Genomic DNA, 13,756 nt, shown 5'->3' on the forward strand with positions numbered 1-13,756 from the left:
TCACAGGGATCCACAACGCTTACATGAACTGAGATTCGCAGGCACTCATGAGAATAATGGTGCACATGTATGACATGTATTCACTTGGCCTCTGTCCTATGGATAAGAGATAAGTAAATCTGCTGAGCAGTCCTTTAAAGGAAACCGACCATGAAGAATCAGAAGTAGGTCTGATGTAAGATTCCTCCTGCTGGCTCTGCCCTAATCTGTAATTTAATAATATTGGAACCTGACTTGTAACTTGTTAAAAACTTAATTTTAGTAATATGTAAATTAACTGCAGAGGCTACTGGGATATGGAATTGCCTTAGTTCCCTGTGCCTAACCGGTCTAGTACACGCCCCAGTAGCCTCTGCTGTTAATTTACATATTACTAAAATTTAAGTTTTTAATAAGTTAGGTTTCAGGATTATTAAATTACAGATTAGGGCAGAGGCAGCAGGAGGAATCTACCATCAGATCTACTTCTGATAGTGTATTCCTCATGGTTGCTTTCCATTAAGTAACGTTTGAGTAGTTTATAATTTTTCTTTCTCATTAAATACCTTTTTTTCGGTAAGGTTATGATGTTTTCTTCTTTACAGGACAAGTTATAAAAAATATTCATATTTGGCACAGCCAAACCATTGAATAGTTTTATAGTTTTAAGTATATGGCTTCACCAAATATATTTGTATATATTTTAATTTTATCTGTATTTCACAATAAAAACTATTTTTGTAATTTTATTTTTCTTTTGACATAGATGTACAGTATGTGTGTGTTTTTGAATGATTTGTTGTCATTTTTATTTTCAAAATGTAGATTATTTTTTTTTGGTATTGTAGAATGAAAAAAATCCAAAAATGACCAACGTGACGGTGGTTATCGTCTTATCTGATTATCTGGGGGGGGGGGGGGGGGGCGCTTTCAGCACTCAGTGGTAGGGGGGAATTGCTCCTGTGAAGAAAGTGTTTGCTTGAGTTTGATGGTAGATCTCTTTAAGATCTTACATGACATATCATCTGCTCCTGTTCAAAAGGGACTCATTATGGATAGTATTTATACTTTATATGGCACATTTCATTAATTTTGAGTCCTCCATTGATCAGTCCTCAGTATAGTATAGTGCTTCATAAATAAGAGAACAGTATTGAGTTGTTCTTTTTAGCAAATCTTACAATAATTAGTGTGAGTGTTATAGCAACAGACCTTAGTAGTGAGAACTGCAGTAGTGCAAGCTGGCCTAGGGCTCTTTTTGTGACATCAACATCCAAGGGAGTGCCTTATTGTTCTGTCTATCCTGTTGTTAATATTTTAACCTGTAAACAGTTAATTATTGCCTGTGCAATCCTAGGAGCATTGTATAATATCAAAATATCAAACATTCTAGCAATCTAACAAAATATAATCTGAGACAAGAAGACTGCCTGCTAAAGGAAGCAAAGATACACTTTGTGGTTTAATTCCTTAAGGACGCAGCCATTTTATAGCTTAAGGCTATTCTGACTTGCGTCGCTTTATATGGTTGTAACTTTTGAACACTGTTACTTATCAAAATGATTCTGAGATTGTTTTTTCCCCCACATGTTGTACTTAATTTTAGTGGTAAATTTTGGCTGATAAATTTTGCGTTTACAAAAAAAAAGAAAAATTGATGAATTATTTGAAAAATTTGACATTTTCAGGCAGATAGATTTACCACCTAAATAAATTGCTGAATAACATTTTCCATATGTCTACTTTACATTTTCATGATTTTTGAAATGTCTGGATAATTTATTTTGATGTCACGTGGCTTACAAATCGAATATTGTTTTTTCGTATTTCCAGAATTGACTATTTTGGGGATAAATAGGGATTTGAGTGAATTTTTAAATATTTAGCATTAAAACTCCCCTATATTATCGACCCATTTTCAAATCTGCACCCCTCAAACTATCAGAAGCAGCTTTAGGAAGATTGTTAACCCCTTGAGATCTTCACTGTAATTAAATCAAAATGGAGGTGAAATTTATAATGGTCAAGTTTTGTAGGTTATAAGTTCATTTATCCCTAAAATTTACACATTTCCAAAAGATAAAAAGAGAAAACCAATCTTAAAATTTGTTATGCAATTTCTCCCCAGTTATCATTCGTTATTTCGTTATTGGGGCCGTGTGATGCCAATTTTTTTGCCGGATGAGATGCTTTTTCCTGCGTTACCATTTTGGGGTTGGTATTCCCTATTGTTGAAAATTTATGAACTTTTTTTTGAGGGAGGAAGTAGAAAAGCATCAATTCTATACTGGATTTTTTCCTTCTTTTTCGGTGTTCACCTTATAGCCTAATAATTATGTTATCTTTATTCTATGGGTCGATACTATTACGGGGATACCATACGTGAATATTTTTTCTTATGTTTTACTAAATTTATCATTTTTGCATTGCCGTCTTCCAAGTGGCATAACATTTTTACTTTTTTGGCTACAGAGCTGGTTGATGGCTTGTTTTTTGTGGGACATGTTGTACTTTGTATCATTCTAGAGTACATATTTTTTGATCACTTTTTATTGCATTTTTTTGTGGGATTTAATGGGTAAACATCATAATTTTTTAACAGTTTTTTACAGCGTTCAACGTACGGGTTAAGTAATTATTTACTTTTACTCTACGGGTTGTTACGGATGCAGTAATACTACATGCGGGGTTTGTGTTTTAGACTTTTTTTGTGCATTATATGTCTCTTTATATGTTTTGGGGCTTATGGGCATTTTTATTCATTTATTAATTTATTTTTCATTTAAGAACATTTTTATTACTTCCACCATGGGACATGAACAAGCATCATTTCGGATATTCTAAACATATATGGAATTGGTCCTAGTATGGAGTTTCTGTATGTAGCTTGGTGCCACGGTAGTACTGTACTTATGTATTGAACTCCATACGGGTGCTGTATTTATGTACTAACCTTTGTTATGCTGAAATGTATAGGTAAATCCCTATTATAATAATAATTCATGACAGGCACAATATTATAATTTATGTCTAAGGTAACTTAGAGGGATATGCGGCATTATGCGGCACTATAATCCATACATAAATGCATGTCTCTAATATTTTTAATTTGTGGGGAGCTGTTTATGCTAAAAATCAGGGTGCATTGTATATATTTTAATAACCTGGGGGGCTATTTTATGACATTAGCCCTGTATAACAAATCATCTGCATAGCATCTGCATGGCTCTTTTCACTACATATACTTGTTAATTGCCTTGTAGTGGGGCACATTTACCAAGTGCAGTAAATGCAGTTTGCCGGTGTAGTGTGCAGTGTGTGCATGATTCATGATTTCTGGCACCCGTTCTTCATGAATCTGGCGTTCCCTGCACTTCTCCAACTTTCTATGATGCACCTTTATCATAGGGCTTGTGACACACTCCTGTCAGACTTTGCATGATAAATCTGGTGCACGATCCGACTGGCGCACATTTCTGTCAGACTTTGTATGTTTAATATGGTGAACGGTTCGACTGAGCACAAGAATGCCCATTTCAATTATGATATTTGTGTTGAGTGAAGACCAGTACAGCCATTACACAAAAGGGTTGCATGCACCACATATGTGGCACGGACACTACTTAAATACATGTGCAAGCAGTTTTCACATGAAAAAACATGCAAAGTCTGACAGAAACCTGTCACACGGACCTTTGTAAAAGTATGTTTGTTGCATTCAAAAAGCTATAGACTTTTATCATTATATCTATTTAAAGTGTTACTGTGAAGTTGTTGACAAAAGAATAGTTTTAGCACAGCTGGAGAGAGCCTTTGATAACAATTCCAACGATACCTGTATCATGCTGCTAGCATCTTCCGATCATGAGATAAAGGACTATTAGATATATGATGCTATCTATAATATCCTCTTAGTTTTTCCTGAAGTGGGCGGGACTTCCTGGCTCTGACATCAGTTATTGGCAGTGATGCCAATAGAACTCAGGGTAAGGGCATACCGCCGTGCCCTAGAGAGGAAGAGGTGACCCCTCCATAGGAAGCAGCGGCGCACGGCCGCACACTCAAGAAACGATAGAGCATGTTTTATCTTTTCCTGCTGTACGGCGCAGAATGGCCGTAAATTTGCAGTCGCGTATGACGTGTGAATGCACCCTAAAGCCTCTTCCACACTAGCGTTGCGTTTCACGTCAGGGTGCAATGCGTGAAAAACTGACGTTTTTGGCTGCGTTTTTGTTCCATTTTTCCTTGGAGTAATTAGCGTTTTTGCGTTTTTCACGCGCGTGTTGTTAGCGTTTTTTTGCGTTCTCGGCGCATTTTTCACGCGCGAGTCAATGGGAGAATCGAGCATTTTTCAAAGGGACCATGGTTTTGGATTAAAATGGGTTATTTAATTGAAAAATAATGTCTTCTGATAAATTGCAAACATCTGCGATCTATTCTTCACTGTTCCCCGTGTATATTATCTCCCGACAAGTTAGCAGATGTGAAGAACAGTGAAGAATAGAATAAAAACAGTGAACACAGTGAACACAGGATCATTTAAGATAAAAACACAGTGCAGAACACAGTGCAGAATAGATTACAGATGTTCGGCACATCTGCTTACTTGTCGGGAGATACGCGCGGAAAGGTGCGAACAAAATAGCATGTGAAGAACAATATACCGTATATGTGTGTGAAGAACAAATTGCAGATGTTTAAATACATCTGCAATGTGTTCTTCACACATATATATTGTTCTTCACATGCTATTTTGTTCGCACCGTTCTGCGTGTATCTCCCGACAAGTAAGCAGATGTGCCGAACATCTGTAATCTATTCTGCACTGTGTTCTGCACTGTGTTTTTATCTTAAATGATCCTGTGTTCACTGTGTTCACTGTGGTCACTGTTTTTATTCTATTCTTCAGTGTTCTTCATTGTGTTTTTTTAATTAAATGATCGTTCGCGAGCAGGGGAAATACTGTTATTCTGGTCACCTAGCAACCCTTACGTTTAAAACGCATTGCACTTGCAATGATTGCGAGTGCAATGCGTTCTTGATGCATCTCCATAGACTTGAATGGGGCGTGAAAAACGCGCGTGACTCGCAAAAATAGAGCATGCTGCGATTTTAACGCGCGTGCAAACGAACGCAAGCACGCGCGTGAAAACCAACGCTAGTGAAGAAAGACCCATTGAATACAATGGGACAGAGTGCAATGCAAGTTCTGCGCGTCAAATGCACGCGCAGAACTCGCGCGTGAAAAACGCCAGTGTAGAAGGGGCTTAAGGCAGTGAAGACAGACCACCTGAGATGTGCATCATACTACATCACAAAGGAAAATATATATTAACCCCTTAACGACATGGCCTTTTTTAGTTTTTTCACTTCCATTTTTCACTCCCCACCTTCAAAAATCTAAACTTTTTTATTTTTCCACATAAAGAGCTCTGTTATGGCTTATTTTCTGCGTAACAAATTGCACTTTGTAGTGACGGTATTTAATATTCCATGGCGCGTACTGGGAAGCGGGAAAAAAATTCCAAATGCAGTGAAAATGGTGAAAAAACACATTTGCGCCATTTTCTTGTGGGCTTGGATTTTACAGCTTTCACTGTGCACCCCAAATGACATGTCTACTTTATTCTTTGGGTTGCTATGATTACGTGGATACCAAATTTGTATAGGTTTTATAATGTTTTCATACATTTAAAAAAATTAAAACCTCCTGTACAAATTTTTTTTATTTTATTTTGCCATCTTCTGGCGGCAATAACTTTTTCATACTTTGGTGTACGGAGCTGTGGGTGGTGTCATTTTTTGCAACTTTTAATGGCGTTTTCATTGCTATCATTTTTAGGATTGTGCGACCTTTTGATCACTTTTTATTAATTTATTTAATATTAATTAAATTATTTTCCGTTACGGGGTTAAACGCAGTGAAAAACCGTTGTAATATTTTGATAGATCGGACATTTACGGACGCGGTGATACCTAATGTGTTTATGATTTTTACTGTTTATTAATATTAATATCAGTTCTAGGGAAAGGGGGGTTAGTTTTACTATTTTTCAGACTCCCTAGGGTACTTTAACCCTAGGTTGTCTGATCGATCCTACCATATACTGCCATACTACAATATGGCAGTATATGGGGATTTTACACCTCATTCATTACAATGTGCTGATAACACATTGTAATGAATGGGTTAAAACGAGACCGCTTCGGGCCTTCGTGAGACCCGAAGCTGTCATGGCAACAGATCACCGCTCCCCGTGACGTCATAGGGGAGCGGCGATCCGCAGCAAGATGGCGGCGCCCATGCGGCGCCATCTTTTTGGAGCCTCCGGCAGCATTGCCGGCGGCGATGGCCGTGAAAGCACCCGCGATCGGTGCTAGCACCGATCGCGGGTGTTACTGGTAAGCCTTTGCTGCAATATGCAGCAAAGACTTACCGGCTATGGAGAGGGCTCGGCCCGCGAGCCCTCTCCATGCACCGGGACCCACGTCGGGAAGGGGTTAAAACATGTCAACCTACACTATAAAGCATCGACATAGGAATACAAATATGAACACATGGTTAGCATCACAGTATATTTACATCATACATATATAAATATATGCACACACACAATAAGTGTGCGTTCACACTTAGCAGTAACACATCAAATCAACTGAGAAGAGATTTGCCTGATTACATATCTGTTAACAATGTGTTTACAAAATGTGTATGTTAACACAATGTTAACTTGTGTTTAAATGGACATTAACAAATACATTTGTTAGCATTATATTACGTCATGGGTTTTGTTAACATAATGTTAAGACAAGTGTTAACAACAAATGTATGTGTTTTATATGTAGTCAGGCAAATCTCCCCTTCTCAGCTGTTCGGATGCGTTACTGCCATGTATGAACGTACTCTGAAACCTCTTCAGAAGACCCCCTCCCTTAAAAATAGTTTTTTTTAATCCAATCACTGATTTTTTTTTTTTTTATTTGACATTTTATTCTATGGAAGCTGCCCCCTATCTGCAGACCACCCTTTTCCTGTACAAAGAGATCTGCTCACAGAGGTTACACTGACCTGTGTGTGCAGGATCTGATGCCAGTTATTAGAACTGATGGGGAGCCTGAGCTCTGTCTTTATTTGTTCTTTCAGTCTTTCATACATACACATTTTTACTATATTCAAACTTTAATACCTACACATTTATAGTATATTCAAACTTTCAAACACAAACAGCACTGCTACATACCATTCCTGGTTTGTAATTGGATGAGCTGATGCATGTGATTAGTCACATGCTTATGACATCACCCAAGGTCCTTGTGCTTTTTAGATGCTGATGGAAAAGATATTATCTTACTACTGATTATGAGTGTGCATGTGCTGGTAACCCCTCCTCTCTGTCTAGCTACGGATTCCCATGGCAACCAACCTATACAAAGACAGCCAGATAGATAAGGTAACTGCTAGCTTCTAGCCTGCTAGCTGACAAACAGCTGCAGATAGCTAATGGGTGTAAATTAGAGAGTTGCTTATTTTGATCTAGTGCAGAGCTAGGCAAACATTTTTATACTTTACAGTTGTACTTTATAGACTTGTTTTTTGAAAGATGAGTTAATAAATGTAGAATTTTTGGGAGCCTAAAACCACATCAGGAAACTCAGATTAAGACTTTAGACCCGAGAGCCTTTATTAGAACTTGGGTTGCTATAGAAATAAAAGGACAAATGATGTGGAGCAGAATTTTACATCAACCCCTTAGATGCTGCAGTCATTATTGATCATGGCATGGTCAGTATGAGAGTGTGCAGAGAATCCCCACCTAATAATACCCAGAAGCCATTTTTATGAATTGTCTTTTAGAAGGAATAACAGAAGAACACAAAAGATGTTTAAGAATGATGGTATTTTGGAGAAACAATTATGTACTAAATCAGATGTATCACATGAGCTGTCAGGCTTACTTTTAGTTCTAAAACATGAAAATCACAGTAGGCCTTGTTTCTTACGTTTTAAAAGCTATTCATGCTCAGATCTAGAATATTTATGGCAGGCATGATTTTCAAGTGAGAAGCATGAATACCCAAGTGAAGTCTGCCCACGTCATAAAATTCTTAATAGAGTTAATGAATATATAATAAGCTATTTACTTGTATGCTAATTTCCCTTCCAGCATAATGAATTGCTGTCAGGGGTTGTGGTAAAAAAAAAATGTACACAATCAAATCATATTATTCTCTTATTAAAATGATTATTTTCTTTCTTTTTTGTAAATTATGACATGAAGATGTTGGTTACACTGGAGCCTTTCATCTAACGGTAAATAATGATTTTCCTATGGAAATAAGTTTCAAGCATGGGTTATTGTAGCTCTAGATTCCAGTCTATAATATATGACAGTTCACATTAAAGGTAAAACATAGCTACCATGATGAAAGCAAGTGATTACAATACAAGGTATAATGACACTGGTACATGGTATTGAAAACTTTTATGTTATCCAATTTACCAGTAAACTTTATTAATCAGTTCCTCTCACTTTCTCTGCTTACTGCTTATGCTGAATAACTAATTTTGCTCAGCCCTAAGAGTACTGACACATGTTGAGGCTAAGCAGACATGGCTGAATTTCCAACCACTTGAAGTGTCCTCAAAGTGTCTTTGTTGCCTTTGGCCACTATATAGACAAGAGTTTCAGCTGCTTTTTCATAATTTGTAATGTAAGGCTTTTGTTTAAAGGGAACCTAAATGTGGAAGTGGGACAGCACTGAGAGGGAGTCATTTAGGCTTGTCCTGGTATTCAGACAAGAATTGTGACTATTCCCCTCTTACGCCACCACCAGTGCAAGTCGACTGTTGCAGGAACTAGCAGGATTACAGCACTATTCTGTGCCTGGCAGGACCTGCCCTAGAATTGTCTGGCCACATGGTTGAGTGTTGGAAAACTGTTGATATATCTGGGGAACCCAAATGGGAGGAGGAACATCCCCCTAAAGGGACCAAAGTGAATTTATGAGTGTCGGTGCCCACAGCTGAAGCCCAGATCCAACCAATGATATACACGAAGAAAAGCAGCAACACTTTATGTATCTCAATGAAGAAGTGGATTCTTCATTCACCAAACATTTGTAACGTTCAGCTTCAAGCTTTTGGGTTGGTGAAGAAAGAAGAAAAAAGAAGCCTCCTCTTCAATGAAATTCATGGAGTGCTGTGTTTCATACTATAAAGAGAACCTGTCAGTGACATAACTCCATGTATCAGTGTGAATATAGAGATAGCGCCTCCTCCCTCCCCTCTCCAAAGAAATCGAGGGTCTGCCACCTTAAAGGGGTATTCTAGAAATAAGCATGATTCATATACAAATAAGATAATATGTAATTAGTTGTTTAAAATGTTGCTCCCTTTATCATAAAAATGTTGTGGTCATAACCTATAATGAAGAAATTAAATAATACTGGCCCTTTAATCAGTTTTGTGAGTTTTTGTCCCTGTAGAAGAGACACAGGACAGAAGATGGGATCTGATCACATGTCTACATCACACGTCCTGCACATGCATGGGCAGGCCATGTGATCATCACTATGTTTGTCTGTAGTGGGTTGGTTGCAGTGCATCCAGTAAGGCCAGTGTTGTGGATAGACCCATCTCAGTGAGGTAATGTGCAGTGATGGTAGTTACACATTAGAGATGAGCGAACATGCTCGTCCGAGCTTGATGCTCGGTCGAGCATTAGGGTACTCGAAACTGCTCGTTACTCGGACGAATACTTCGCCCGCTCGAGAAAATGGCAGCTCCCGCCGTTTTGCTTTTTGGCGGCCAGAAACAGAGCCAATCACAAGCCAGGAGACTCTGCACTCCACCCAGCATGACGTGGTACCCTTACACGTCGATAGCAGTGGTTGGCTGGCCAGATCAGGTGACCCTGGGATAGACTAGCCGCTGGCCGCGCTGCTCGGATCATTCTGTCTCTGGATGCCGCTAGGGAGAGAGCTGCTGCTGGTCAGGGAAAGCGTTAGGGTGTTCTATTAGCTTACTGTTAGGCAGGAGTGATTCTCAAAGAACCCAACAGCCCTTCTTAGGGCTACAATAACGTTCTACTTTTTTTATTTTAATTTGCATCTTTTACCATTTTGTGAGGAATTAGCAGGGGGACTTGCTACCGTTGTGTTTAGCTCTTAGTGGCACACATATCCATAGCAAAGACCGAAGTGGGAAAATTCAGTAGGGGTTGGATTTCTATTAGGCAATAACTCAGTGTCATCTCATCTGGCATAGTAGTGTGCTTCCTTTGATACTTGGCTAGAAAATAGCCATAGGAGAATACAAACAGCTTCTTGAAGCCTACAGTAGCGTTCTATATATTTGATTTCTGGTTGATCTGCTGGTGGCTGTAGTTTCTGCAGTGCATGTACTTGCCAATTCTGAGCAATTTGTAGTGAGACTTGCGACCGCTGTGTTCTGCGCTTAGTGGCGCACATATCCATAGCAAAGGCCGAAGTGGCAAAATTCAGTAGGGGTTGGATTTCTATTAGGCAATAACTCAGTGTCATCTCATCTGGCATAGTAGTGTGCTTCCTTTGATACTTGGCTAGAAAATAGCCATAGGAGAATACAAACAGCTTCTTGAAGCCTACAGTAGCGTTCTATATATTTGATTTCTGGTTGATCTGCTGGTGGCTGTAGTTTCTGCAGTGCATGTACTTGCCAATTCTGAGCAATTTGTAGTGAGACTTGCGACCGCTGTGTTCTGCGCTTAGTGGCGCACATATCCATAGCAAAGGCCGAAGTGGCAAAATTCAGTAGGGGTTGGATTTCTATTAGGCAATAACTCAGTGTCATCTCATCTGGCATAGTAGTGTGCTTCCTTTGATACTTGGCTAGAAAATAGCCATAGGAGAATACAAACAGCTTCTTGAAGCCTACAGTAGCGTTCTATATATTTGATTTCTGGTTGATCTGCTGGTGGCTGTAGTTTCTGCAGTGCATGTACTTGCCAATTCTGAGCAATTTGTAGTGAGACTTGCGACCGCTGTGTTCTGCGCTTAGTGGCGCACATATCCATAGCAAAGGCCGAAGTGGCAAAATTCAGTAGGGGTTGGATTTCTATTAGGCAATAACTCAGTGTCATCTCATCTGGCATAGTAGTGTGCTTCCTTTGATACTTGGCTAGAAAATAGCCATAGGAGAATACAAACAGCTTCTTGAAGCCTACAGTAGCGTTCTATATATTTGATTTCTGGTTGATCTGCTGGTGGCTGTAGTTTCTGCAGTGCATGTACTTGCCAATTCTGAGCAATTTGTAGTGAGACTTGCGACCGCTGTGTTCTGCGCTTAGTGGCGCACATATCCATAGCAAAGGCCGAAGTGGCAAAATTCAGTAGGGGTTGGATTTCTATTAGGCAATAACTCAGTGTCATCTCATCTGGCATAGTAGTGTGCTTCCTTTGATACTTGGCTAGAAAATAGCCATAGCAATAGGATAGGATTGTTTGGTTTTAAAAACTCAAAAAAAAACAAAAAACACAAAAAAAAAAAAAAAACACAAAAAAACACAAAAAAAAACAAAAAGAAGTAAAAAAAAAAAAAAAGTTATAACTCTCATTTTAAAAATGTTTAACCCGAGGGCTAGGGGTAGAGGACGAGGGCGGGGACGTGGGCGTCCAACTACTGCAGGGGTCAGAGGCCGTGGTCCTGGGCGGGGTGAGACACCACCTGCTGATGAGGGAGCAGGGGAACGCCGCAGAGCTACACTCCCTAGGTTCATGTCTGAAGTTACTGGGACTCGTGGTAGAGCACTGTTGAGGCCAGAACAGTGCGAACAGGTGATGTCGTGGATTGCTGACAATGCTTCGAGCAATTTGTCCACCACCAGTCAGTCTTCCACGCAGTCCACCCATGTCACCGAAATCCCCACTCCTCCAGCTCCTGCACCTCAGCCTCCTCCCCCCCAGTCTGCCCCCTCCCAGGAAAATTTGGCATTTGAACCGGCATACTCTGAGGAACTGTTTTCTGGACCCTTCCCACAGTCACAAACCACTTGTCCGGTTGCTGCTGAGCAATTTTCCGATGCCCAGGTTTTCCACCAGTCACAGTCTGTGGGTGATGATGACCTTCTTGACGTAGTGGAAGTGTGTAAAGAGGTGTCCGACGATGAGGAGACACGGTTGTCAGACAGTGGGGAAGTTGTTGTCAGGGCAGGAAGTCCGAGGGGGGAGCAGACTGAGGGATCGGAGGATGATGAGGTGACAGACCCAAGCTGGGTTGAGAGGCCGGGTGAACACAGTGCTTCTGAGACGGAGGAGAGTCCTCGACCTGAACAGGTTGGAAGAGGCAGTGGTGGGGCCAGACGGAGAGGCAGGGCCAGAGCTGGTGCATCAGCGCCACTGTCAACTAGTGAAGCTCCCGTGGTGAGGGCTCTTGCGGCGAGGGCTAGATCTTCAGAAGTGTGGAGGTTCTTTAAGGAAACACCGGATGACCGACGGACTGTGGTGTGCAACATTTGCCAAACCAGGCTCAGCAGGGGTTCCACCACTACTAGCTTAACTACCACCAGTATGCGCAGGCATATGAATGCTAAGCACCCCACTCAGTGGCAACAAGCCCGTTCACCTCCGGCCGTGCACACCACTGCTCCTTCCCCTGTGTCAGCTGCTAGTCAGCCCCCTGCCCAGGACCCTGGCACAAAAACCCCATCGTCGCCTCCACGATCCTCCACAGCATCCACCAGCGTTCAGCTCTCCATACCCCAGACGCTGGAGCGGAAACGCAAATATAGTGCAACCCACCCGCACGCCCAAGCCCTTAATGTGCACATCTCCAGATTGCTTAGCCTGGAGATGCTGCCCTATAGGCTAGTAGAGACCGAGGCCTTTCGCAACCTCATGGCGGCGGCCGCCCCTCGGTATTCGGTCCCCAGCCGCCACTACTTTTCCCGATGTGCCGTCCCAGCCCTGCACCAGCACGTGTCAGACAACATCATCCGTGCCCTGACCAACGCCGTTTCTGACAAGGTCCACCTGACCACGGACACGTGGACGAGTGCTGCCGGGCAGGGCCACTATATATCGCTGACGGCACATTGGGTTAACTTGGTGGAGGCTGGGACCGAGTCTGACCCTGGGGCTGCTCATATACTGCCGACGCCGAGGATTGCGGGGCCTACCTCGGTCCAGGTGTTTCAGGCCTACTATGCCTCCTCCTCCTCCCACCCCTCCTCCACCTCCTCCTCCGAACTACCATCCGTGGGCACGGTGCCATCAGTCGGTAGCTCTAGGCACAGCAGCAGTGCCGTCGCTAAGCGACAGCAGGCGGTGCTCAAACTGCTGAGCCTAGGCGACAAAAGGCACACCGCCCAAGAGCTATTACAGGGCATCACGGCGCAGACTGATCTGTGGCTGGCACCGCTGAACCTCAAGCCGGGAATGGTTGTGTGTGACAACGGCCGTAACCTGGTGGCGGCTCTGCAACTCGGCAGACTGACACATGTGCCATGCTTGGCCCATGTGTTAAATCTGATAGTGCAGCGTTTCCTCAAGACATACCCCAATCTGTCTGATTTGCTCACGAAGGTGCGCCGCATCTGTGCGCATTTCAGGAAGTCCAGCCCAGATGCTGCCACTCTCAGGGCAGCGCAGCGCCGCCTCCAACTGCCCGCTCACCGACTGTTGTGCGACGTGCCCACGAGGTGGAATTCAACACTGACCATGTTATCCAGAGTTTACCAGCAGCGCAGAGCGATTGTAGACTGCCAGATGTCAACTTCCACCAGAACTGGTAGTCAGGTCA

General features: G+C 41.8%; 1 long non-coding RNA gene across 1 annotated transcript in view; it reads left to right on the plus strand.

Moving 5' to 3' along the window:
- Positions 1-7,362: 7,362 nt before the first annotated feature.
- LOC140120573 (uncharacterized) overlaps positions 7,363-13,756 on the plus strand; it is a 44,122-nt gene continuing 37,728 nt past the window's right edge. The window contains exons 1-2 of the long non-coding RNA XR_011853879.1: positions 7,363-7,430; positions 8,259-8,290. This is a non-coding gene — a long non-coding RNA (uncharacterized lncRNA). The remainder of the gene's footprint in view (positions 7,431-8,258; positions 8,291-13,756) is intronic.

This window comes from Engystomops pustulosus, chromosome 3, assembly GCF_040894005.1.
Source record: "Engystomops pustulosus chromosome 3, aEngPut4.maternal, whole genome shotgun sequence".
NCBI classification, from domain to species: Eukaryota; Metazoa; Chordata; class Amphibia; order Anura; family Leptodactylidae; genus Engystomops; species Engystomops pustulosus.